The 23789-nt window shown below is 40.8% G+C and overlaps 1 protein-coding gene across 18 annotated transcripts in view; it reads right to left on the bottom strand.

Moving 5' to 3' along the window:
• Positions 1 to 23789, bottom strand: part of Fbxo34 (F-box protein 34) — a 131343-nt gene that overhangs the window by 19343 nt on the left and 88211 nt on the right. For 3 of the 18 annotated variants that reach the window (XM_076544862.1, XM_076544868.1, XM_076544869.1), the window contains exon 1: positions 19322 to 19390. The exons of the other annotated variants lie outside the window; for them this stretch is intronic. The gene's annotated coding sequence lies outside the window, so the exon portion shown is untranslated. Of the gene's footprint in view, positions 1 to 19321; positions 19391 to 23789 lie in introns of those variants that run through there. 18 annotated transcript variants of the gene reach the window in all.

Below are 23789 nucleotides of genomic sequence, written 5' to 3'. Positions count from 1 at the left end.
TTGCAGTCAGTCCCTCAGGCTCCTAGGTTCTAAGCATCCTTTCAGAGGCAATAAACAAAAACTCCACCCTCATCAAGTGTACTTTCTAGTTTGGAGATGAACTTAAAAACACACCGGACATAAAAGAGCGAAGGCTGTGGACAGACAGGGACATGAACACACACACACACACACACACACACACACACACACACACACACACACACAAGTGCTCAGGTCAGACTTCCCAAGCTGCTCTGCAGCCAACCAGGTCACAGAAGAAGGTGTGGTGGTTGCTTGTTTTTATTGTTGGCTATGGCACAAAGCCCATGAAGACAACATGAACATTCAGCTGAATGACAAACAAATAGGAGGATGAGAACATCAGCAATCACAGAGAAATGAAACAAACAGGAACATCTTTGGGGGACTGAAGCCAATCCTAATACATAGTCAAATCAGCCCTTAAAGTCTCAGATTTGAAATACATTATAGGAAAACATGTATGAGACCTCCAACTACCTCTAAGGAGGATGGAATAAGAGAGAAATAAACTCCGCAGAAAGCAGGTTGAAAATTTGAATTTTTAAAGTTGTTCATATTAGCAAAAGTGTAGAGGAATTAGAGTTTATAGCCCTGAAATTATATTTGGAAAGAAAAAAGTGATGTCATGCCTATATGATGCGGCTTGGCTGTAAACTTTTTTCATGATCCTCCTGCCTCAACCTCTAGAGTGTTGGGATTACAGGCATGTACCACCACACCCAGCTCTTAGCTATAAACTTCTGGCACAGTTCTGGGAAAGCCATAAATCTAAAACCACACATACCGCCTTCTGCAGGCTCTCATGTGGAAAGGGAAGAGGGAGGGAGAAGAAGACCAAACAAGAGAACAAAGCCAGGGAAGGGGAGCAGTGGAAATGGCTACTTTTAACTTGACATGGAGAGGAGGGCTACCGAAAAGGAAAAGTGTCGCTGAAATGATGTTTCCTACTCCAGACCTAACAGAAACAGAAGAAATAAGAAGGTTCAAGAAGCCAAGAGAGGAATCCTTTGTTTTGAGACAAGGTTTCCTATAGCCTAGGCTGGCCTCCACCTGGAGGATGACCTTGAACTCCCGACCTCCCTGCCTCCGTATCTCATGGGATTACAACCATGCACTATCATGCCTGGCAAAAAACTTGTATATACTAAATTTTAAGAAGGATCACATCATTGTGAATTTCCCTTTTGGTCTTTACAGTCACAAAGACTTTTGATTATAAAAGATCCATGTTTAATTTTTCTATCACCCCCCAATTCTTCCACATTTCTACAAATCCCAGAAAACTATGTGACTCCTCAAAGAATTTTTAATTGTTTCCTCAAATTATTACTGAATAGAAAGCTATACCTTTGAAATGCAAAGATTAAAAAGTATCAAGGAGTCTAATTAAACATTCTTTATAAAATCTTTATAAAATGCTAATTTATTAGCTGTCCCCTTCAAGTGATAAACCTGAATAGATGGCAACACACAGTGTTCACATTGCTTAGAACTTGAACTAAAGCTCTCTAGATGCTCATTCACTGAGTTTTGTTTCTCTCAAAGAGATCTGATCTTGGTGTTGGGGAGATGGTCAGTCAACAGTGAGTGTTTGTGGTAAAGCATGAAGAACTGAGTTCGAATCTCAGCACCCACGTAGAAACCAGCACGGGTGCTGTAATTCCAGAGCTAAGGAAATGAGGATAATCCCTGGGGCTTGCAGACCAGCCAGACTATTCAAATCGTGCAGAGAGCCTATCTCAAAAAATAAGGTGGGAAGTGAGAAAGAATCGTGCCCCACACAAAAACATCTGACCTTATCCACCAAAACGCACCTTAGTTTTTTCCAGTTATCTCAAAGTTTTGTATAGTCTCTGAAGAAGTCAAATTACCCACCTTTTTTTCCTCCAGAAATCCCTTTTTCTATTTTAATTGAAAATAGATTTTTTTCATACAATATATTCTAATAATGGTTTCCCCACCCCAACTCCTTCAAGATCCTCCTCAACCCCCCTTGCCATCCCAATCCATACCCTGTCTTCCTTAGATAACCAACTGCATCTAAAGAATAATGATAAGATAACAAAACAGGAACAGGACAAAAACAAACAGAAGAAAAGGAGTCAAAGGGAAAAGCACAAGAAACACACACAGACCCAGTGACACACCGATCTGTACACACCAGAACCCTGGAAGAACACAAAACCAGAAGCCATGATAGATACGCAAAGGACCTATAAGGTTAAAAAAAAAAAAAAAAGCCTTGCAACAGGCTTCCTTTTGGGCCACCAACCAGCTTCCAAATCATGACACAGAGAATTCTTATTAGTTATGAATGCTCAGCCTTATCTTAGACTTGTCCCACTAACTCTCATCTACATTTTGCCTCAGGGCTTTTACCTTTCTTTCCTTCTGTATGTCCTACTCAGTGTCTGGCTGACTGGCCCTGGGTGTCTCCCTCTCTTCTCCTTTTTCTTGTTGCCTCTGCCCAGCAGCCCCGCCTATCCCTCTCCTGCCTAGCTATTGGCCATTCAGCTTTTTATTAGACCAATCAGGAACCTTAGGCAGGCAAAGTGAAACAGCAACACATCTTTACATAATAAAATGCAGCATAAACAAAAGCCACACACCTTTACATAATTAAACAAATGTAGCATGAACAAATGTAACACACAACTAAAGTAATATTCCACAACAAGCCCTGGAAAGAATCTCCCAAGATGCCACTGAGTTCGTTTCACATTGGCCATCTATCTATTGCTGGCCATGAGGCTTGTCTTTCAGAGTGGTTTTTATCCATGCCCATCTGTATTTGGAATAAATGAATTAATTTTTAGTGCTTTTAAGGCTTAAGAACAGGGTAAAGGGGAACTCAGAGGTTAAGAGCACTGACTGCTCTTCCAGAGGTCCTGAGTTCGATTCCCAGCAACCACATGGTGGCTCACAACCATCTGTAATGAGATCTGGTACCCTCTTCTGGCCTGTAGTCATACATGCTGTATACATAATAAATAAATAAATAAATAAATAAATAAATAAATAAATAAATAAATAAATAAATAAATAAATAAATAAGTAAGTAAGTAAGTAAGTAAGTAAGTCTTTAAAAATAGAACAGGGTAAAGGTTGAGATGCAGCTCTGTTGATTGAGTACTTGCTTAACATGCACAAGACCCTGGGTTGACTTCCAGCACCACATCAACTGGGCATAGTGGTGCACACCTATCTTCCTAACTAGCATTTGGGAGGCAGAGGCAAGAGGATCAGCTCAAGATCATCCTGCACTGTGAGTTCAAAGCTAGTCTGGGTTGCATGAGACGATATTTCAAGACCAAAACCAAACCAGGAACATGGTAATATAAATGAGAAAGAACTTCTGGAAGCAGGGTGTACTACTGTAAGCCTGTACTCCAAGGACTCAGATTCTGAGTTTGAAGCCAGCCTGAGCTAGAGAGTAAGATCTGTCTCACCTGTCCACCACTACCAATCTACACTGATTTTAAAATAATTAAAAATTTTTTTACAGGGCTATCAAGATGGCTAAGTAGGTAAAGATATTTTCTGCCAAGCCTGGTGACCAACAGTTGGTCTCTGGAACCCACATGGTGGAGACGAGAACCCCCAAAAGTTATCCTCCGATTACCACACACTCACTGATGCACTGTGGCACACGCACAGGGACAGACACATGCATGCATGCATGCACCAATACATATAGGGGAAAAATAGTAAGAAATAATCTATATGTATCTGGAGGACAGGGTAGAGGATCTGCCTTAATCTAGAAAACTACTGTCTAGAGCTGTGGTTCTTCACCTCCTAATGCTGTGACACTGAATACAGTTCCCCATGCTGTGGACCATATGCTCCAACCATAACATTATTTTCATTGCTACTTCACAACTGTAATTTTGTTATGAATTGTAATGCAAATATCTGTTTTCTGATGGTCTTAGGCGAACCCTGTGAAAGGATCATTTGACCCCTTCAAAGGAGTCAGGACCCAGAGGTTAAGAACCAGTGGCATAGGGGCTCAGATAGAATATATACGCTCATGCATGTGTGAGTGCAAGTGCCCAAGGAGTTGGGTCCCACGGTGCTAGAGTTACAGGTGGCTATGAGCCTCCTGAAAATGGGTGCTGGTCCCCTCGTAAGGACAGCACATCCTCAATCACCAAGCCATCTTTCTAGCCCCTTCTTTTCTTAAAAAACAAAAGGGGGGGGGTTAGGGCTGGAGAGATGGTTCAGCAGTTAAGAGCACTGGCTGCTCTTCCAGAGGAGCCAGGTTTGATTCCCAGCAGCCACATGGCAGCTCACAACCATTTGTAAGTCCAGTTCCAGGGGATCTGACACCCTCCTCTTGGCCTGCACAGGTACTGCACATACGTGGTATACAGACACACCCTGCAGACAAAGCATCCATACACATAAAAAAATCATTTTAAAAATGGGGGTGGGGCATGTCACCATGTAGTCCAGACTGGCCTTCAACTCATAATCCTTAGCTTCCCAAGACCTGGACTTACAAGTGTAAGCCCCATAGCTGGCTGAAGTGCTCATTTTCTACTCGCTCACTGTTTCCTGTGTGTGACAAACACTACTAGGTGCACATATAGAACTGTACACTGCTGAACCCAGCCCCCCCCCAAAAAAAATACACACAATACATGCAAGCATATATCCCTAAACATACATTTAAATTACAGATGTGGGCAAGTGTGCACCCTACCACAATGTTTTCATGAACACGCTGAGTTTTAAAGATGTCCCATGGCACCTCAAGCAATTCGGGACCTATTCATGTCGGGACCTCCTTCATCCCGTTAATGTTCTCAATGGTATGCCTCAGTGAATCAGCGCAAACTTCTCTCCAGTTTGTACACCAGCTATTTTAATTCTCATGTGCCTATCAAATAAGCATCTCAACTGAGCATGTCTAAAGTAAAAGTTCTGACTCCCTTTGCACATTCCACAGTCTTCCTCATGTTAATAAACAGAAGCATTATCTTTCCATTATTAACACCAGAAACCTCGACTCTTTCTTGGTCCCTTTTTCCTTCCTCATAGATCCCACTGGCTCTGTCCTCCAACCACTACTTGCCACTGTCCACTGCTGCCGCCCTGTTCAGTAAGGCGCCCTTCCTTAAGCGCCATGCTGCTCTCTCCGTCTGTTCCTGCACTGTAACAGCCGAGACGCTCTACCCGACCATCCTGTCTTTTCTGTCCTGGTGTTTTCCTGCACGTGTCAGTGCATCACATGCATGCCCAGTGCCCTCAGAGGGCAGAAGGTGGCATCAGCCCCCTGCAACTGCAATTATGGACGGCTGGAAGCCTCCATGTGGGTGCTGGGGATCCACTTTGGGTCCTCTGGAGAGCAAGAGCTCTCAATCACGGAGTCATCTTCCCCAGTTCCCATCCTACCGTCTTCCACACTACACCACTCTCCATCAGAAGTTCTAGCAGACAGGCTCACTTCCCATTTCTGCTTACCTTCTCCTCTGTGCTTACTCAGTTTAGCGGAAAACCAGACTCTATTTCAAACATGACACACACACAATCCTACCTCCCAGCGTTGACACTTGCTGATACAAAACCTGCTGCTTCCCAGAGATATCCACTCGTGTCTTTTCCTTCCTCCTCCTCCTCCAGGGGTCTGCTCAAATGTCCTCTCAGAACACTCCTGGACTGTTCCCACAAAGACTGCTCCTCAACGTCCGCCCACTCATTCTGCACACTCCCCCTCCCTCCCGACACGTGCCACAGTGCTCACGCTCCTGCACTACAACAGCATCTCTCAGCTGACAGTCGGGGGTGTGCTCACCTCTCTGGGTGCCAGTCCCCAAACGGTACATTTACAGATACACAAATATTGTCAAGTACAGCTTATTTACACAAATTGTTCAGGAGGCCTCAAGTTCAATTGCCAGCACTTTCACCTCCAAATTTTAACATCTGTTTTTAGGTCTGATGTTCTAATTATATCAAACTATCCACAATGTTTGTAATATTAGGAGTTCTCCTATCCTGTCTTCCAAAACTTTCCTATTTGCATAATAAAATGTAACACTTTCTAAGATTATCCCTATTCATAGATTTTATTTAGCTAAACTAAAATGATTTATACTTTGATTTTTACCAAACTTTTAAATTCTATTCATAAGCTAAACTATATTTTACTAACTACCAGAAAATGTTTAAATTTCTTTTCACCCTACAGAAGCTGGGGTAAACAGGCTGGGTGGCAAATCTCAAATCCCTTTGTATTCCTTTATTCTGCTGCCCAGCAGCTTGCTCCACCACACCTTTGCTTCACTCTTAAAGAAAACCCCTAAGACGATGCAGGTTCTAAACAGCCCTGCCCCAGACCAAAATGCAAGAAACGTACTTCCAAATCTCAAGCACCACATCTTTAGATGAAAGGCTGAGAGGGCCACATGGACAATCTGGCCTAAGGAAAATCACTTTCTACGTTTGTCTTCTCATGCGATTCTCTATTCTCCTACACCTCTGCCAGTCAGCCGTTTTCAAGGTGGACTGGGAGAAGGATGGAATGGGAATGACACTGAACAGGAAGTTATTCGGTTATCCTCAGGTACACAGGCAGCCACCTGGACCTGTTCTGGTGTTTTCACAAGGTGACAGACCCCAACTCAGGGGACTGTCCTTCCTTTACAATATCCCTTGGTTGTGCTCTGTCATAGTTATAAGCTAAGGCTATCTGGACATGACCCTGAACAGGTCATACGATTAAGTCTTCAACAAAATAACTGGATTGTTTTTATATTCTCCTGAAAGCACTAGACCAGAACCCTGCCTCAGTCAGAATAAGCTAATTCCTTGTTACCATGGTAATAAGCTGTTTCGTTGAAAATGCAGAGCATTCTGGGGCATTGTTCTTATTAAGAATGAGATAGGGGCAACAGAACCAATTCTAGAGTATATTTATAAACATGAGGTGATGCTTTTGGACTCTAAGAAGACCGAAGAAAACAAAATCGTTGAGCTATATTCTCTTATGCACAGCTCTGCTCCATCAAAGAGCTCAGCATTACACATTTTCAGACTGGCCACAAACTCAAAACATACTAGGAAACCTCAAAGGTTCCCATGCACTGGTCTTGTTAAAGACCCACTAATGTGAAACAGGGAGGCAGGGAATCAAAGGGTAGTGTGCAAACTGATGGTGAACTACTAACAGTGTGAGAAGCTATCTCAACAAATTCTTAGCAAGTACTATTTAGCACTGTTGTACACACACGTTTGTGTCCCTTATGCTGGACCCTTAGTCTCGATGTGATTGTATTTGGAGGTGAGACTTTTAGGGGATCATTAGATCATTGAGATGGAGAGCTCATAAACAGGACCTGTACCCTTGTAAGAAACCTAGAACACTCCTTTTTCCTTCTGGTAAAATGACCATCAACTCACAGGGAACCAGTTCTGACTGGGCTCAGTAAGATTTCAAGCATGAAAAACCCAAAAGAGCTCCAGTGCAACAGTCACAAATGGTGTGAACTATCTCAATAAAAAATATCATATACGCCTACTTTGGGCTGTTATGCAAGAGACAGGAAATCAAGGATGGCCATTCCTCTTGGCAAGACGCGAAGAAGCTCTGCCCATTAAGGTGTCTGGAGTAATCTCCTAATAAGATGACCAGGTATTCCTGGCAAGTAATTCTGTTCATTTGTGACAACTCATTGAAGAGTGTAGTTGTTTTGTTTTGTTTTTTTAACTCTTCTACTCTTTGGGGCCCTCCACCCAGCTCCTGAATAAATACACTGAGACTTACTCTTAGTTATAAATGTTCGGCCTCAGCTTGGCCTATTTCCAGCCAGCTTTTATAAATTACCCTACCTACCTTTTGCCTCTGGGCTTTTACTTTTCTCTTTTCTATATGTCTTTCTTTACTTCTTATTCTGTTACTGGCTGGGTGGCTGGCCCTGGTGTCCTCTCTCTTTTTCTTGTTCCTCCTTTTCTCTTTTTCTCCTATTTATTCTCTCTGCCTGGTAGCCCTGCCTATTTCTCTCTCCCACCTAGTTATTGGCTGTTCAGCTCTTTATTAGATCAATCAGGTGTTTTAGACAGGCAAAGTAACACAGCTTCACAGAGTTAAACAAATGCAACATGTTTACATCATTAAACAAATATTCCACAGCATAAATGAATATAACACATCTTCAACTAATATTCCACAACAGAAGAGAAAGCAAAAGTCTTTATTAGCTTCTACAAATAATCATCTTATTAAGATTCTTTTACTTCAGAAAGTTCATGCCATGCCCTAAAAATTTACCATTGGGGAAATTCTAAAGGCATTCTTGGCTTTTTTTTTTTTGTTGTTGTTTTGTTTTGTTTTGTTTTGTTTTTTAAAGAAAATATCATGTGCCACGGTGGGCATGCGGAGGTCAGAATTGTTCTATTTCTAGCATGGGAGGAGACCCGGGGATCCAACCCAGGTCACCAGGCATAGACAGCATCAAGCACCGTGGCCTGCTGAGCCATCCTGCCAGCCTGCTTTGTCTACTTGGGTTTTCTCAAAAGATGAATAAAACAAGATTACAGCATTAACAAGTTAACCCAAATGAAAAATATTTTAGTGAGTCATAGAGATATTTTTAATTATAATTCAACCCACATTGGTTTCTTTTTAGTTGATATGTTCCCATTTTATCACGACCATCTGCCGTATCAACAGCACTCCAGCTTTCACAGAAGTTTTAACAAAATTATGACTGTGCATTAAAAACTATAAACTTTCTCACCTTCAAGTTTTAAAGATTTGGGGGTTTTAGAGACAAGGTCTCAGTATGTTACCTAAGCTAGACTTAACACCCCCTAACACCCAGCTTACAGATTATTAAAAAAAAAAAAAAAAAAAAAAAAGCCGGGCGGTGGTGGCGCACGCCTTTAATCCCAGCACTCGGGAGGCAGAGCCAGGCGGATCTCTGTGAGTTCGAGGCCAGCCTGGGCTACCAAGTGAGTTCCAGGAAAAGGCGCAAAGCTACACAGAGAAACCCTGTCTCGAAAAACCAAAACAAACAAACAAACAAACAAAAAAACAAAAAAAAAAAAGTGTCCACTATGAGACTCTAAACAGAAAAGGAATACGCTAGTGTGTTTCCCCAAAGCCCATCCTATCTGTCCAAGAGAACTGTGAGAGGCCAATGCAGCTGCCCACATTACCACCTCAGGCTGAGAGAAGAGCATCTGGACAACCAGGTACTCACTGTCACTTCTACAAGGTCCAGTGCCCGAGTAAGCTTTTCAAAACCCCACAATAATGGCTGAAGGTGCAGTTTAATGGTAGACTCTTCTGGTATGCACAAGGCTCTCGGCTCACTCCTCAGTCCAGCAAAAATCAAGTAATAAAAGCCCTATGTAATTCTCTCTAGACCATGTTTTATAGATTCTGTACTTCAAATGCACGTTGTAGGCAATGCCAAGGCAAATGCAGATGAGTTTCAGATGAAGGCAGGGTTAGTTACCACAGGACCCAGATAACCACATATAATCCCACTTTTTACTAAAGGTAATCTGTTAACATCCAATTCAAGGTGATTTTTCATATGAATAAAGTTCTGGAGAAGGTCCTTTTAGATACCACAGGATGTTGGTCTCGAGCATAAGCTTATAAAGAAAGCTGCCCCCCACCTCCACCTTGCATGTCTGAGGGTAATCACTGGAAATCTCGTGAGAACTGAAAACAGCAATTAGCCCACATACAGTCTGACCTAGATTTCATCACACTAACTAGAGAGAAGAAGAACAGGAAAACCTCTTGCACACAGAAGAGGATACTGAGAGGAGATAGAAAAGAACAAAACATCATTTTGTATAAATGCTTACTAAAACCTAGCAACTGGATATTCCTATATACTGGATCATTACAAAGATCACTGTGGTGATTTGAATGAGAAGGGCCCCCATAGGCTCATGTATTTGAATGCTTGGTTTCATGGTTGGCGAAACTGTTTGGGAAGGATTAGGAGGTGTGGCCTTCTTGGAGTGGAGGTTTCAAAAGCCCACACCAAACCCAGTCTTTCTCTCTCTGCTTCCTCCTTTCGGATAAGGATGTAAGTTCTCAGTTACTGCTCTAATGGCATGCCCATCTGCCTGCTGCTGGGCTCCCCACCATGATGGTCATGGACTCAACCTATGAAACTGTAAGCAAGGCCACAATTCAATGCTTTCTTTTATAAGTTGCCTTGGTCATGGTGTCTCCTCACAGCAATATAACAGTAATTAAGCCAACTACCATTCTTCACAAGGTTGAATTCCAACTTTCACCTAAGTCTATGTGTAATTCACATGTCCAGTGTCACAAGGGACTTGATCAGGAATCCATTCCCTTTAGTTACAACAGTCCCTGTCTTGAACCACAAAAGTCTTTTGAAAAATTAAAGCATGTGTGTGAAGCACAGGTATTTAACTCAGTAGTAAAGTACATGCCAAACATGTACAAGGCCCTGGGTTCACTATTCAGCACAGAAACAAAACAGAAAAAAGAAAAGGAAGAATGTATTCCTTAACAGAGGAATCTAAGAGTTTAACTGACCTAAAATCTTACCCCCTCATTCACCCTGACCCCCTCCCCTTTCATTTATTTTGAGACTGGGTATCAGGGCTGGTCTTGAACCTGGGATGACAAGGACCCCGCCTCTGTCTCTGAAGTGCTGCCTCCACTTACATCACCACCTGGTTTCCAGGACATTTCTGCACTGCCATAGAGCTGTCAGCAAAGACAAGGCAGGAGAAGGCCGTGGACTCTGAAATGGAGGGCACTAACAGTCTGCGCAGCCCATTCACATGACACGGATGACTCAAAGTCTCACTAGATTATGGCCCAATTAACTGCTTACCAGAGTGGATGAACGATCGGTCACTAGACCAGCCAGTGACGGATAGCTGGAATTGCTAAAGAATCGGAACAAGGAAATATTACTGGGTCCAGTCCTCCTGAAGACCAAACTATGTAACCTGATACTGTTTCATCTTCCCACACATTCATAAGCAAACAAACAAGCACAAGTCATTCAGTTTAACCACTATAGATAGTTACACTTCAGGGAAATGAAAAAACTTCCTCCTACAAGAAGTAAATCTTTCCTGACTTGCAAACCAACTGGAGACTGGCTAGGCCTATTTTGAAATCTCTTTAATAGTCAAGATCATTTACCTATTTTATCAAGAATTCTATCACAGGTTCCCAGGTAAGACTAAACACATAGCTCTGCCTTGATCATTCCCCAAATACCAAGAGGGGGTGTGGTTTACACACACACACACCCCTCAGCCATTCCCCCAAAGACACAGAACCAGGAAGTCAAGGGCCGGGGAGCTGGTTCAGTGGATTAAGCACCTGTCTGACAAGCGTGAAAACAAGCGTTTGGATGCTCAGCCTTCAGTTAGGAAAATGCCAACAGGTGTAGCAGCTGCCTGCATCTCAGCAGGAAGGAGAGAATCTTGGGGCAAGCTGGCTGTTAGACTAGCCAGAAGTGATGAGGGCTAAGTTTACTGAGAAATTCTGCATCAATAACTAGAAAGTGATGGAAGACATCTCCATATGAACGCACATGTGTGCTCACATGTAAACACCCACACACCTAACAATAATAATAAAAAAAAAATAGTAGCAGGGTTAACAATGGAATGACTAACATTTTTCTGAAATATTGTCTAACTTCCCTATTTTCTTTCGGGTGTACACATAACTGCCCTTCTCCTTTCTCCAGGTTGCAAAAGGCCAAAGGTCCTATTTAAAACAGATGGCTGTCTGGCCTTCAGTACATCAATCAAGGTGCAGGCAGTTTGAGGTGAAGGGATGCAGAAATCAATTTGAAAGTGTGGCATGCTGACATGCTGAATATCTGTAAACTAAACAAGCAATCTCAAAACCAAAGTCTAACCTTCTCCCATCCCTGTCTCTCTCAAAGCATAAGGGGGATGTTCTCTAAAGTTCTTTAACTAAAATTAAGTTCTTCTAGGAGGAATGATAGTCCTAAGCCCTCCTTCCTAAACCTGTTGAACAGGAAAGAGTAACTTTCAGGAAAGATGACTGGGATAACACTATGTCCAGAGCCAAGATGAACTTTGTCCCAGAGTATTATTGTCTGTTCTTTGTGGCTACTAATTTTCCCTTAAAACCATTTACTCAAAAAACCTGCATCCACCCCCAACTTTCTGGTCCCTTAGGAAGAATATTATTTTTAAAAATGCATGCCTTTTCTCCTGCTAATCTACTGTGGTTTATTTCCACAGAATTCCATTATGGAACCTTCAGAGGGTTCCATACACCTACAATCCACCCACATTCCACCGACACAGTGATCAAGCAAGCACTAGACCCCAGCCCGTGATGTGCAGTAACTGGTGAGCCCAACAATCGGCAGGGGAGGGTGGGGGAAGAGAAAATATGCACATTTGCAGTATTTGCTGACTTTGGTGGTGCAAACAGCTTACCACAAACACTCCAAGTTACCAAATGACGTTACTTAAGCCAGAGTTAACAAGTTCTAAGTGCATGCCTTGCCCAAAGAAACCAGAAGAAGCCAACAGATGCCCTGTAACTGTTACGGGTACTGTGTGGGTGCTGGGAATTGAACTGGGTCCTCTACCAGAACAACAGGTGCTCTTAACTGCTAAGCCATCTTTCGATCCCAATTAAATGTTTAAGTATGAGCCACCTTTAATAGATCACTGACTTGAGCTTCATCTACCAATACCTGTCCCAAAAAGCTAACAGGTGGGCCTCCACTTCAAGGGAAATTGAAGTCTCTGGGGATCCTATCACAGAAAAAATGTATATACATATAGACACAAAAATTTCCAAACTTACTGCCAGGTCACCACCAGTGAAACTTAACATTAGCTGGTAAGTCCTACTTGTGTACTCAAAGCTTTCCTATTCTAATTCCACTATGAAACAAGAACCACCAAGAATTTAGACATCTCTAACACAAAAAAACCATAACAGAGGGAGGCACGCCTAGAATCTCAGTACTTGGGAGGCAGAGGCAGGAGGATCATCTAGAGTTCAAAGCCAATCTATGTTCCACAGCAAGCCACTGTGGGAAAAAAAGGAGGTAGGGAAGACAGGAGCTGAGCTCTACCAGGAAGGCAGAGGCAGGGGAATCTCATGAACCCAGAAACTTGACAGAGTGGGAAGGAAGGAAAGAAATTAAATCCTCCATAGAAAAGACAAAACATTGTATGATTATGTCTAGAAAATCAAGTATTCTGAGTTCAAAAGAAAACTATGAGAAAAAGGGAAAGTCGTCAAACAAAGCAATTACAAAGTAGTTCCCAGATTACAAGGTTCATTGAGTATTCAGCATCAGTGACCTCATTCCTACACTGAAGGACAAAGAACTAGTCAGACAAAGGATGAGGAATTCCACCAGGCATGGTAGCTCATGTCTGTGATCTTAGCACTCAGGAGCCTGGAGCAGTCAGAGTGGATAAAAAGAGGGTTCCAGATAGCCTAAGATCCAGAAAGATCCTATCTCAAAAACAATAGCCACAAAAGAAATTCAAGCAACCAGAAAGCAAGAGAAAACCATGAAACCATGTTGTTTCTTTCTTTTTTTTTTTTTTTTTTTTTTTTTTTTTTTTTTTTTTTTTTTTGGTTTTTCGAGACAGGGTTTCTCTGCATAGCTTTGCGCCTTTCCTGGAGCTCACTTGATAGCCCAGGCTGGCCTCGAACTCACAGAGATCCGCCTGCCTCTGCCTCCCGAGTGCTGGGATTAAAGGTGTGCGCCACCACCGCCCGGCTCCCATGTTGTTTCTTTAAGATGAAGGAGACAATAAAGCCAGAGGGAGCGAGGAAAACTTTTTAAACTAGAGCCTCACATCCAGCTGAACAGTAATAAGGACAGAATAAGCCATCTTCAGAAATTAAAGGCATGGGAAAGTAAAATACCTCACTCCAAATCTACATCTTTGGTATACCTAGAATTGGTTGTGCCGAGAGGCTGTACATCTGTTGTGATGGATAAATGTGATTGTCCATCTGACTGGATTGACCTCTGGTGTGTCTGTGAAGGGATTTTCTAAAAGGTTTCACTGAGCATGTGGGTGACACTGTCTCATTGCCTGGGGTCCTTGGATCAAATCAAAAGGAGACTAGGTGCTGAGCAGCACCCTTCCCCTCCCCCTGCTCCTGATTGTGGATGCAGGATGATGGCTGCCACGCCTGCCATCATGGACCAGCTCCTCATTCGAACATCAACCCTTCCTTCCTTCCTTATGTCTGGTATTGCCACAGCAATGGAAAGGGTAACACATGCACCTGTGCAGCCACAGGAAGGCTCCGCAAGCTCCTCTTCTATAGAAGAGATCTACATCATCTTCGCTCTAAATAGTGAATACAGGGAGGGACAGGTCTATCTAACTCCTAGAAGGAGAGGTTGGTGCAACACTATCCCAAGACAGAGATTCCCCTGGGGAGCTATTCAAACGCTTGCTTCAAGTGTCCACTGACCTTCCACAGCCTGCTCCACTTTCCTTTCCCTGAAGGCCAACAAGTCCTAGACCTCTGCCTGCTACACTCCATTCAAGGTTCAGGTCTCTTGCTTCACTTTGAGTTCCATACAAAATATGCAAGGGTCCTCTACTTAGGCCTGTGATAAAAGTTCTACATTCTTTGTGTTGTCTACCGTGGCACTAAATTTGATGGACTAAAAACGTATCAAATGTGTCTACACAAGTTTAACTTTCTCCAGCAGGGACTATGAGAGTATGTTCTGCTATAATTAAAGACTAAACTAGGCAGGGGAATGTTGTTCAGTGGTACAGAGTTCACCTACCATGCAGAGCCCTGGGTTCGAGTCCCATCACTGGGAGTGAAGGTCAAGGGCATAGACAAGGACAGATAGGGTAATGGGATCTCAACCAAGATAAAGAAGACATAAGCTCTACACAGGAAGTCCAACACAACAGGCAGTGCTACCTTCTAGATGCTGGTGTTGGGACACGGCAGAGTGGCCCAGCAGAAAATCAGATGATCCAAATGGGTGTGCATCTTTGGGAACACAGAGTTATGAGAATACCTCAAGAGTCTGTTCCTGAGAGGAAATGGAAAAGCTGAACTAGATTACTATAAATAGAAAAGTAAATAAATACATAAATGCCAGGGCACACTAAGTCTTATGAAGGTGACACTAGCTTACCTGAATAGTAACTACTTTCAGTCTTACACGTAAACACTGAATGACAACCTAAGCAAACTGGTAATCACCTACATTAGAAGACAGAGAATAAAAGTATTTCTGGGGATGAGGAAAAAATGAAATCCTCATATTTGAAGCTGGAAACTCAACAACCAGAATGTATGAATGCTATCAATGGTCAACCATAGTGACAAAAACATGTAATCCCAGTAGTTGGGAGGAAGTAGACAAGAGGATCAAGAGAGTTCAAAGTCATCCTCAACTACACAGTAACTTTGAGCCTAACCTGGGCTACTTGAAACCCAGCCCAATAAAAAGTAAATAAATAAATAAATAAAGGAAGGAAGAAGGAAGGAAGGAAGGAAGGAAGGAAGGAAGGAAGGAAGGAAGGAAGGAAGGAAGGAAGAAAGAAAGAAAGAAAGAAAGAAAGAAAGAAAGAAAGAAAGAAAGAAAGAAAGAAAGAAAGAAAGAAAGAAAGAAAGAAAAGAAAAGAAAAGAAAGAAAGAAAGAAAGAAAGAAAGAAAGAAAGAAAGAAAGAAAGAAAGAAAGAAAGAAAGAAAGAAAGAAAGAAAGAAAGAAGAAAGAATGCTGTTAATAACAGAGAGCTAAGCTGGGCACGGTGGCAAATACCCACATCTCAGTGCTTAGGAGGCTGAGGAAAGAGGAGTACCATGAGTGAGGCCAGTCTGGGGAAGACAGGCAGACCAGGAAGACCCTGTAGAGAACATTTAAGCAAATGAAAAAAAAAAGCTTCAAGTACTATCTCCAGGGGAAGGTTGAGACTGAAAAGCACTGTTGCTGTTAAAATGTTGCTGTTCTTCCAAGCAACTCTTACAGAGCTACTGAATAAACTGCATGCAATTAGTATTCAGATTAAAACTACAGAACAAAAACATGACTATAACAAAAATTCAACTATTTAGGTCATAATTCCTTTGTAAAAGATTTTCTGTTTTAACTGTGTGCGTATGTGTCTATGTGTGGGTATGTGCACTTCAGCGCAGGTACCCTTGGAGGCCAGGGTATCCAATGCCCCTAGAGCTGGATTACAGGTAAACTACCCATGTGAGTGCTGAGAACCAAAATCCCATACTCTGCAAAAGCATAAGTGTTCTTAACCACTGTGCGACCTCTCTCATAACACCCCCATAACTTTTTCACATTAATAATAAATCATTTCCCCTAAAAGAAATTTTCTTTTGTTTATTATAATCTAAATTCCTATAACATTATAGAAACATTAAGTTTCTTTAAAAAAAAAATGTATTACCCAAATAAAACTACAGCTATCTGACTCTCCAATTTTTCCGTAACTCAAAGTTCTTTTTAATTGTTTTGTTCCTATGTCACAGGGTATACCTAACTCACCTCAATAAACGTGTGAGTTACCTCAACAAGTCATGCATTTGGTGGCAGTCTGGTTTCCTTCAAGACAATATTCAAAGCACTATTGTGTAGAAGTTAAAATGACAACTCAATAAATTCTCAAATGTGCCCTAAGATGACAACAACTTTGATCTTTCATACTGTTATTCCCAACACGAAAGGTAATACTTTTAGTATATAACATAATCTGAAATATGAAATACACTGTTTTAACTGGGATACCATTTGTTTCTAGTTTATACCTTTACATAATTTCTATAATATTGTTTTTTTATTATTATTTCTGAGTGTGTGTATTGAGGCACATGTGTGGAGGTGACAGGATTTCTTTTGGGAGTCAGTTTTCTATTTCCACTGTGGACTCCTGGATCAAACTCAGGTCATCAGAATTGTGCAGCAAGAGCTTTTTATTCTCTGGGCTCTATCAGTCTATCTCTTTACATAGCTTTAAGGTTGATTCTTTTCCATTAGGAAAGTTACCACAGGTTGGGGACTAAAGGTCAGTGATAGACCATTTGCCTAGCAAGCACAAGGCCCTGGGTTGGGCCCTCAGCTCTGAGGGGTGAAGCAAAGGTTTGGGGGCAGGAAGGTTACCATGGCCTGTTTAAAAACACAATTCATATAGCAAATGCTGTTTCTAGACAGGATGATGGTGAACATAATGGCATCATGTTAAGGAGGAATTTGCTTAGCACAGACAGTGAAGACAATATGCAGACTGTAGTCCAACCAAGGCACCTACCCACATGTTTGCATGTATTCCCTGAAGAGTGACGTGATTGTTTTAATCTAGTATGTTATCACTTCTGGATATAAGGAAAACTGGTTTCATAGCTTGCTATGCTAGTATGCAGGCAGCCATAAAGAAATCCTAACACAAAATAAAAAGATTATTTTGCTCTTAGCATTGACCTAAGATAGACAAACATAAAGGCAGCCTACCTTTCCCACCCTTTTTGGCCTAATGAGGTCAACCCTGTCTCCATTACTAATTAGTAAACCCTGGTGTTAAAGAGCAGTGTGCCCTACAGGTTCACGAACACCCCTCACTCCTACTCTAACACCCGTAGTCTGGAGTCCAACTTTGGGCATGAATTCATGAAAAAGTCACCCAAAAGAAACCTTCACTGATTTCTTACGAAGATTGACTTCAGCAGTACATAGAATGATACCAAATTCAGAAGTTATACAGATAATAATTGAATATCTGGCTTTTGAAAATGCTAATGCACAATGCAAAAGGATAATTGGGCCATTAAAAACAAGATCAGCACCCTTGGAGGAATGGAGCTGAGATACAATTAATGTTGAATCTCATGATCATGATGATGCTTGGATAGGAGAGGTGATTTTCAGAGATTTGAAGAAAAATCGAAACATCAAATGATTCAATTGTGATAAACAAGGTCACCTAAAAAGGGACTGTAAACAGAGTGTTTCTAGAAATAATGTTTTTTCAAGGAATAATCCAAATAGAATGCCCCACCCTCCTGGATTATGCAGAAGGTGTGGTAAAGGCAGACATTGGACTAATGAATGTAGATCAACAAGGGACAGTCAAGGTCATCAGGACCTTGTCATCAGGAAACTTGCTGAGCAGCCTCTCACAGGTCCACATGTCAAATTTGGTTTAGTCCTTCCTGTCATCATGGAAGAAATTCCTTCCCAGAGCAATTAAAGAACCTAATGCCTCCTATTAAAAAAAAAAACATACTGCTTGGGGTGATAGAACAGCTAAAGAAGAGAGAACAAAAAATTCAGGAGAAATCATGAAGCGAATTTTTTGGCAGACTTCTATAAATGCACAAAGACCAAAATTAAAAATACAAATAAATGACATTCTCATTGAAGGTCTTGTAGACACAGGTGTGGATGTTACAATAACTGTACCAGAATTTTGGCATCCAATGCAGGAGGTAAATATTCAGCTTTTAGAGGTTAGAACATTATCTCAAGTGAAACAGTGTGAGATGGGTCAAATGTATAGGGTCAAAAGGACAGAGAGGAAAATTAAAGTCCTATGTGGCTAATATAGCTATGAATTTATGGGGAAATAATTTATTACAACAATGAAAAACCTAGATTAACATTCCTCCAATCTCAGAAACAAACCATAAGCTAACATATATTTCTGAGAAAAATATTAGAAAAGTATTATAAAGAACAGTCACTGACCATTCAGATTGTACAAGAGAGGGCACAACAGCCACTGATCTTCCAAAGACACCAACAGCTCTACCTTTAAAATGGTTAACAGACAAGCCTGTATGGTTTCAGCAATGGCCTTTAACAACAGAGAAACTATAGGCCTTAGAACAGCTGGTACAAAAGCAGTTAAATGCTCAGCATAGTGAAAAATCAACCAGCCCTTGGAATTCTTCTGTATTTGCTATTAAAAAGAAATCTAATAAGTAGAGAATAGTAAAAGATCTAAGAGCTGTTAACAAGGTAATTCAGCCAATGGGCTCTCTACAATCTGGAATTCCTTTGCCTTCTCTGTTACCTAAAGGATGACCTCTTATAATTTAAAAGACTGTTTCTTCTCAATACCCTTACAAGAAAAAGACAGAGAAAAAATTGTCTTCACAGTGCCTACTTACAATAATTCTCAGCCTGTTAACAGATATCAATGGAAGGTTCTCCCACAGGGAATGTTAAATAGCCCAACCCTGCGCCAATATTTTGTACGACAGCCATTGGAAGTAATAGGTAAACAACTTCCTCACTATAGTTTACCATTACATGGAAAACAATTTTACTACCTGATTCAAATGTAGATACTTTAGAAAGAATGCTTGAAGAAGAAAATTTTTGAGGATTACAAATTGCTCCTGAAAAGATACAAAGAGGAGATTCTATTAATTATTTAAGATATAAAATAAGTCTACAAAAAATTAGAACCCAAAAGGTACAAATTAGGAGAGATCAATTACAGACTCTTAATGACTTTCAAAGATTATTAGTCTATGGACCACTATTGGGGTAAAAAATGATGAACTGAGTAATTTGTTCAAAATCTCACAGGGTGGCAAGGACTTAAATAGTCCAAGAGAATTTATCAGCCGAAGCTAAGAGAGAATTGGCTTTGGTGGAAAAGAAAATACAGGATGCATATGTGGATCATGTGGCTCCAAAGCTTGATTGCATTTTGGTTATTTTTACCCTCTAAGCATTCTCCCACAGGAATTTTAATACAGAAGGAAGATATTACATTGGAATGGATATTTCTACCAAATAAACAGATTAAAAATATTTAAACTTATGTGGAAAGATCTCTGAGTTAATTTTAAAAGGAAAATTGAGACTTCATCAGTTAGTAGGAATAGACCCAGCAGAAATTGTAGTATCTTTAACTAATGATAAAATTGACAAATTATGGGCAGAACGTGAACCTTGGCAAAGAAGTTGCAGTAATTTTTTGGGAGAGATTAACAACAAATATCCCAAAAACAATAGAATTAAATTTTTGTATATATATATATTGTATACAAATTTTGTATATTGATACAAATTTGAGATTATTTTTGTTGGAACATACTGTATATATATTTCTACTCTTGTTCAAGAGTATACGGCTATAGAGCTCATTTAACAATGTAATACAAATTGCTAGTCCTTAACCGGGCGGTGGTGGCGCAGGCCTTTAATCCCAGCACTCGGGAGGCAGAGGCAGGCGGTTCTCTGTGAGTTCGAGGCCAGCCTGGGCTACCAAGTGAGTTCCAGGAAAGGCGCAAAGCTACACAGAAAAACCCTGTCTCGAAAAAAAAAAAAAATTGCTAGTCCTTGAACATTATTTATTACCAACTAATTAACATATAGTTAATCACCTATTATGAACTTGTAGACATATTAGGTATATTTTCAAGGTCAAACAGATATATTTTAGATAGATAGTCTTCAAACTTCAGAGGTCTACAGAATATGGCATTTAAGTTATTTTAATAACAGATTTTTTTTTTAATGACAATGAAATATGTCTGCTCTTGGCAACACCAATCTACTTCAGAAGATGATGGGCATCAAAGAAACTCCATATGGAATTTCTGTGTGGCAAAAGTTAGTTATTGGGCAAGAAAGTACTCTTACCTCAACTGCTGACAGTATGCTGTCCAAAATGGACAAGCAGGACACAAGAGAAAGGACCGCTGAACTTTGCTAAGACAAAGAGGACCGACCTTCAGAAAAATCCTGTTTCACAGATGAGTCTGTCTGATATGTTAAGCCTATAGGCCGAAGATGGATGCCCCAATATTGCAGAGGAACGTTGGGTGACTGTCCAGGCAGCCAGCTGTTTCTGTCTTTTTTTTTTTTTTTTTTATTATGTACACAGAAGAGGGAACCAGATCTCATTACAGATGGTTGTGAGCCACCATGTGGGTGCTGGGAATTGAACTTAGGACCTCTGGAAGAGCAGTCCACCCTTTTAACCTCTGAGCCATCTCTCCAGCCCCATTTCTGTCATTTCTTACATGTTTTGGAAGTCATTTATTTGCACTTCCTGCTTACTCAGTAAATATTATTTCCTTCTCAGGTCTCTGAGAGAGTTGATGACTAGTTAGTTATAGTTTTCCTTGTTAACCAATTCAGAAAAGAAACTCACCAAAGAGGTGTAAAGTGTGTAAGTCTGAAAGACATCAAAAGATAGTTTTGTGTTGGTAATACAAGTTAGGATAGAAAGTGAATTAGGTACAACACTTTGGACTCACCAAAATAGGACAGATAATGGAGTATTTTCTCTGAATTTGTCAAATGTTTATGGACTGGACATTGTTAATGTAATTTTTGACTTTATATATTATATATACTTATTGTATATAGTTTTTCGTAAGTTATAACCTTCTTTTATTGTTTTAGACAAAATAGGGGAAATGTGGTGATTGATACATTGTGTACCCTAATAAAATCTGTCTGAAGATCAGAGAACAGAACAAGCCACTAGATTAAAAACACAGCCAGGCAGTGGTGGCACACACCTTTAATCCCAATACTTGAGAGTCACACACCTTTAATCCCAGCACTTGAGATCTCATGCCTTTGTTGGAAAGTGTACACACCTTTAATCGCAGGAAGTGAAGGCTGGATGGAGAAAGGTATATAAGGCGTGAGGAGACAGGAACTAGAGGGTCTTTCAGGCTGAGGAGGTGGTGAGGTAAGGGGTGGTGGCTGTGGATGCTCTGCTTCTTTGATCTTCACCCCAATATCTGGTACCAGGTTTTTTTTAATTATAAAAACATGTAAAATTCAAGCAACAAAATGCTACTTGAAATTTTCTTTCAAAAGGCTGCTACCAGCCTGGGCCTGGAGAAACAGCTCAGTGGCTCCAAGAGCTTGCTGCTCTTCTCAAGAACCCTAGTTCTGCTCCTGGTACCACATCAGGTGGCTCACAACAGCCTGGAACTCTACCTCCTGGGGACCATACTCCCCGTATAGCCTCCTTGGGTACCTGGGCACATGTGGCATACACTCATATAGATACACATAAATAAAAAAATCATTTCTTTTAAACAAAGTTGCTACCAGATGTTGTTTTCTAATGTAAAATTGTTTTCCAATTTATATAAAGAATATAACTGCAGATTAATAGCTGTTATCAATTTACTCTTATTCACAACTTCATGTTAACCCTGCAGTACTCTAGGTACATAATACTGATCTTTTCTGGCTTCTAAAAAGCCTAGCACTTCAGGGAAGTTTGGCTTCCCTGGGTAAGAGATGGGCACCACCCCTATCAATTCCCACCTCACAGTCCCTAAAAAACAGCTTCAAGTTTTTGTTCTGTTTTGAAACAGTTTGCTTTTTTCCATCCTGAGTTTTCCCAGACTATTTCAGGACTCGGACAAACCTGCCCGTGACTAAGTCTCCTCCTGGGAATAGCTGCCTCATTATCACTATTAAAAACAGTCACTCCTAATACTCAACTGATAAGGATCTGGAAACTCATTGTAACTCGGGGAATGCAAATCCCACCCTATCCAGTCTAAAGATAAATTTGTTACACTTGGAATAACGGCTCACCCCCTCACCACCTGACCACTCCAGCAGTTTTTGTGTTCCAAATCAAGCTCCTCAGTTTGCCATAAATTCTTACTAATATTAAGATTTTATTACTATTTCCTTCCTTAAAACCAGTTAATCCATGAATTACTGTCACTCCCCAGTCCCCTCTCACACTGAGGAGCAAATGCTCCTCATATTTCTAAGGTAAAACAGCTTCCCAACTGACCTGTCTCAGAAATATTTTGAACAGTACATGTGTTATTTGGTAACTTTTGTTCTTGGCAAGCTAGTCCTCCTGCCTGGAAAATCAACAGTAGATAACCTCAAGAGGTCTTTTCCTAAACCCATCAAATGGAACAACTACTTACAAACTCAATTCTTCCAAAAAGTGTATCCAAAACAGAGATGAGAAAAACATGAATAATAAGAAACAAAAGAAAAGCAGATTATCACAATCACAAATTTATCTTTACTTTCACCCAAACTCAGTATTAGAGGCATGTGACATCAGCACAGATTATCAGTCTGGAAACCCTAGATTCAATCTACTAGTAGGAACCCCTAATGCACTCACAGAGTGCTACCCCTAACCCAGAACAAGCTGAGCTATTTAATCTTTACTCTTTAACCCAGGGGAGTGCAATAAACTCCTCTGGCAGAGACATTAGCTCTTCTCAGCATATTTTAAATAGAAGTGTGTGTGGATGTAGTCACAAAATAAAATCAACTATAAAATTCAATTGAGGAACTCAGGCATGCTAGGCAAGCACTCTAGTACTGAAGCACACACCCAGCCCAGCTTCTCACTCCCAACCCCAAGGCAGAATCTCCACTGTGTAACCCTGACTGGTCTAGAACTCAGAGAGATCCTCCTGCCTCTGTTTCTAGTTTTTCCTTTTTAGCAAATTAAGTAACATGCTCTAATAACAAGGTTTTTATTATCTTAATTTCTACTTAGTGACCAACATAAATATTTACAAGATTTGTGCAGCAAGCAGGATGTGATAAGATTACTTACCCTGCTCAACAAAAGGGAAAGCACACCTGTTACTGGAAAGCTAGTTAGCTGCTCCAGGCTAGTGAAGTCACTGGTTTTGAAGGAACCTGTAACCACTACTTGACTGAGCACAATCCCTAACAACAATCATTTACATAAATATAAAAACATTTCTCTTTATACTCAGCAAGTGTAGTCTTCATCCCTCATCAAGGAAATTCCTCCTTACGACAGGT

Source organism: Peromyscus maniculatus, chromosome 9 (assembly GCF_049852395.1).
Source record: "Peromyscus maniculatus bairdii isolate BWxNUB_F1_BW_parent chromosome 9, HU_Pman_BW_mat_3.1, whole genome shotgun sequence".
NCBI lineage: Eukaryota > Metazoa > Chordata > Mammalia > Rodentia > Cricetidae > Peromyscus > Peromyscus maniculatus.
Note: the sequence above shows the minus strand (reverse complement) of the source record. Positions and strands in the feature narration are given on the sequence as shown.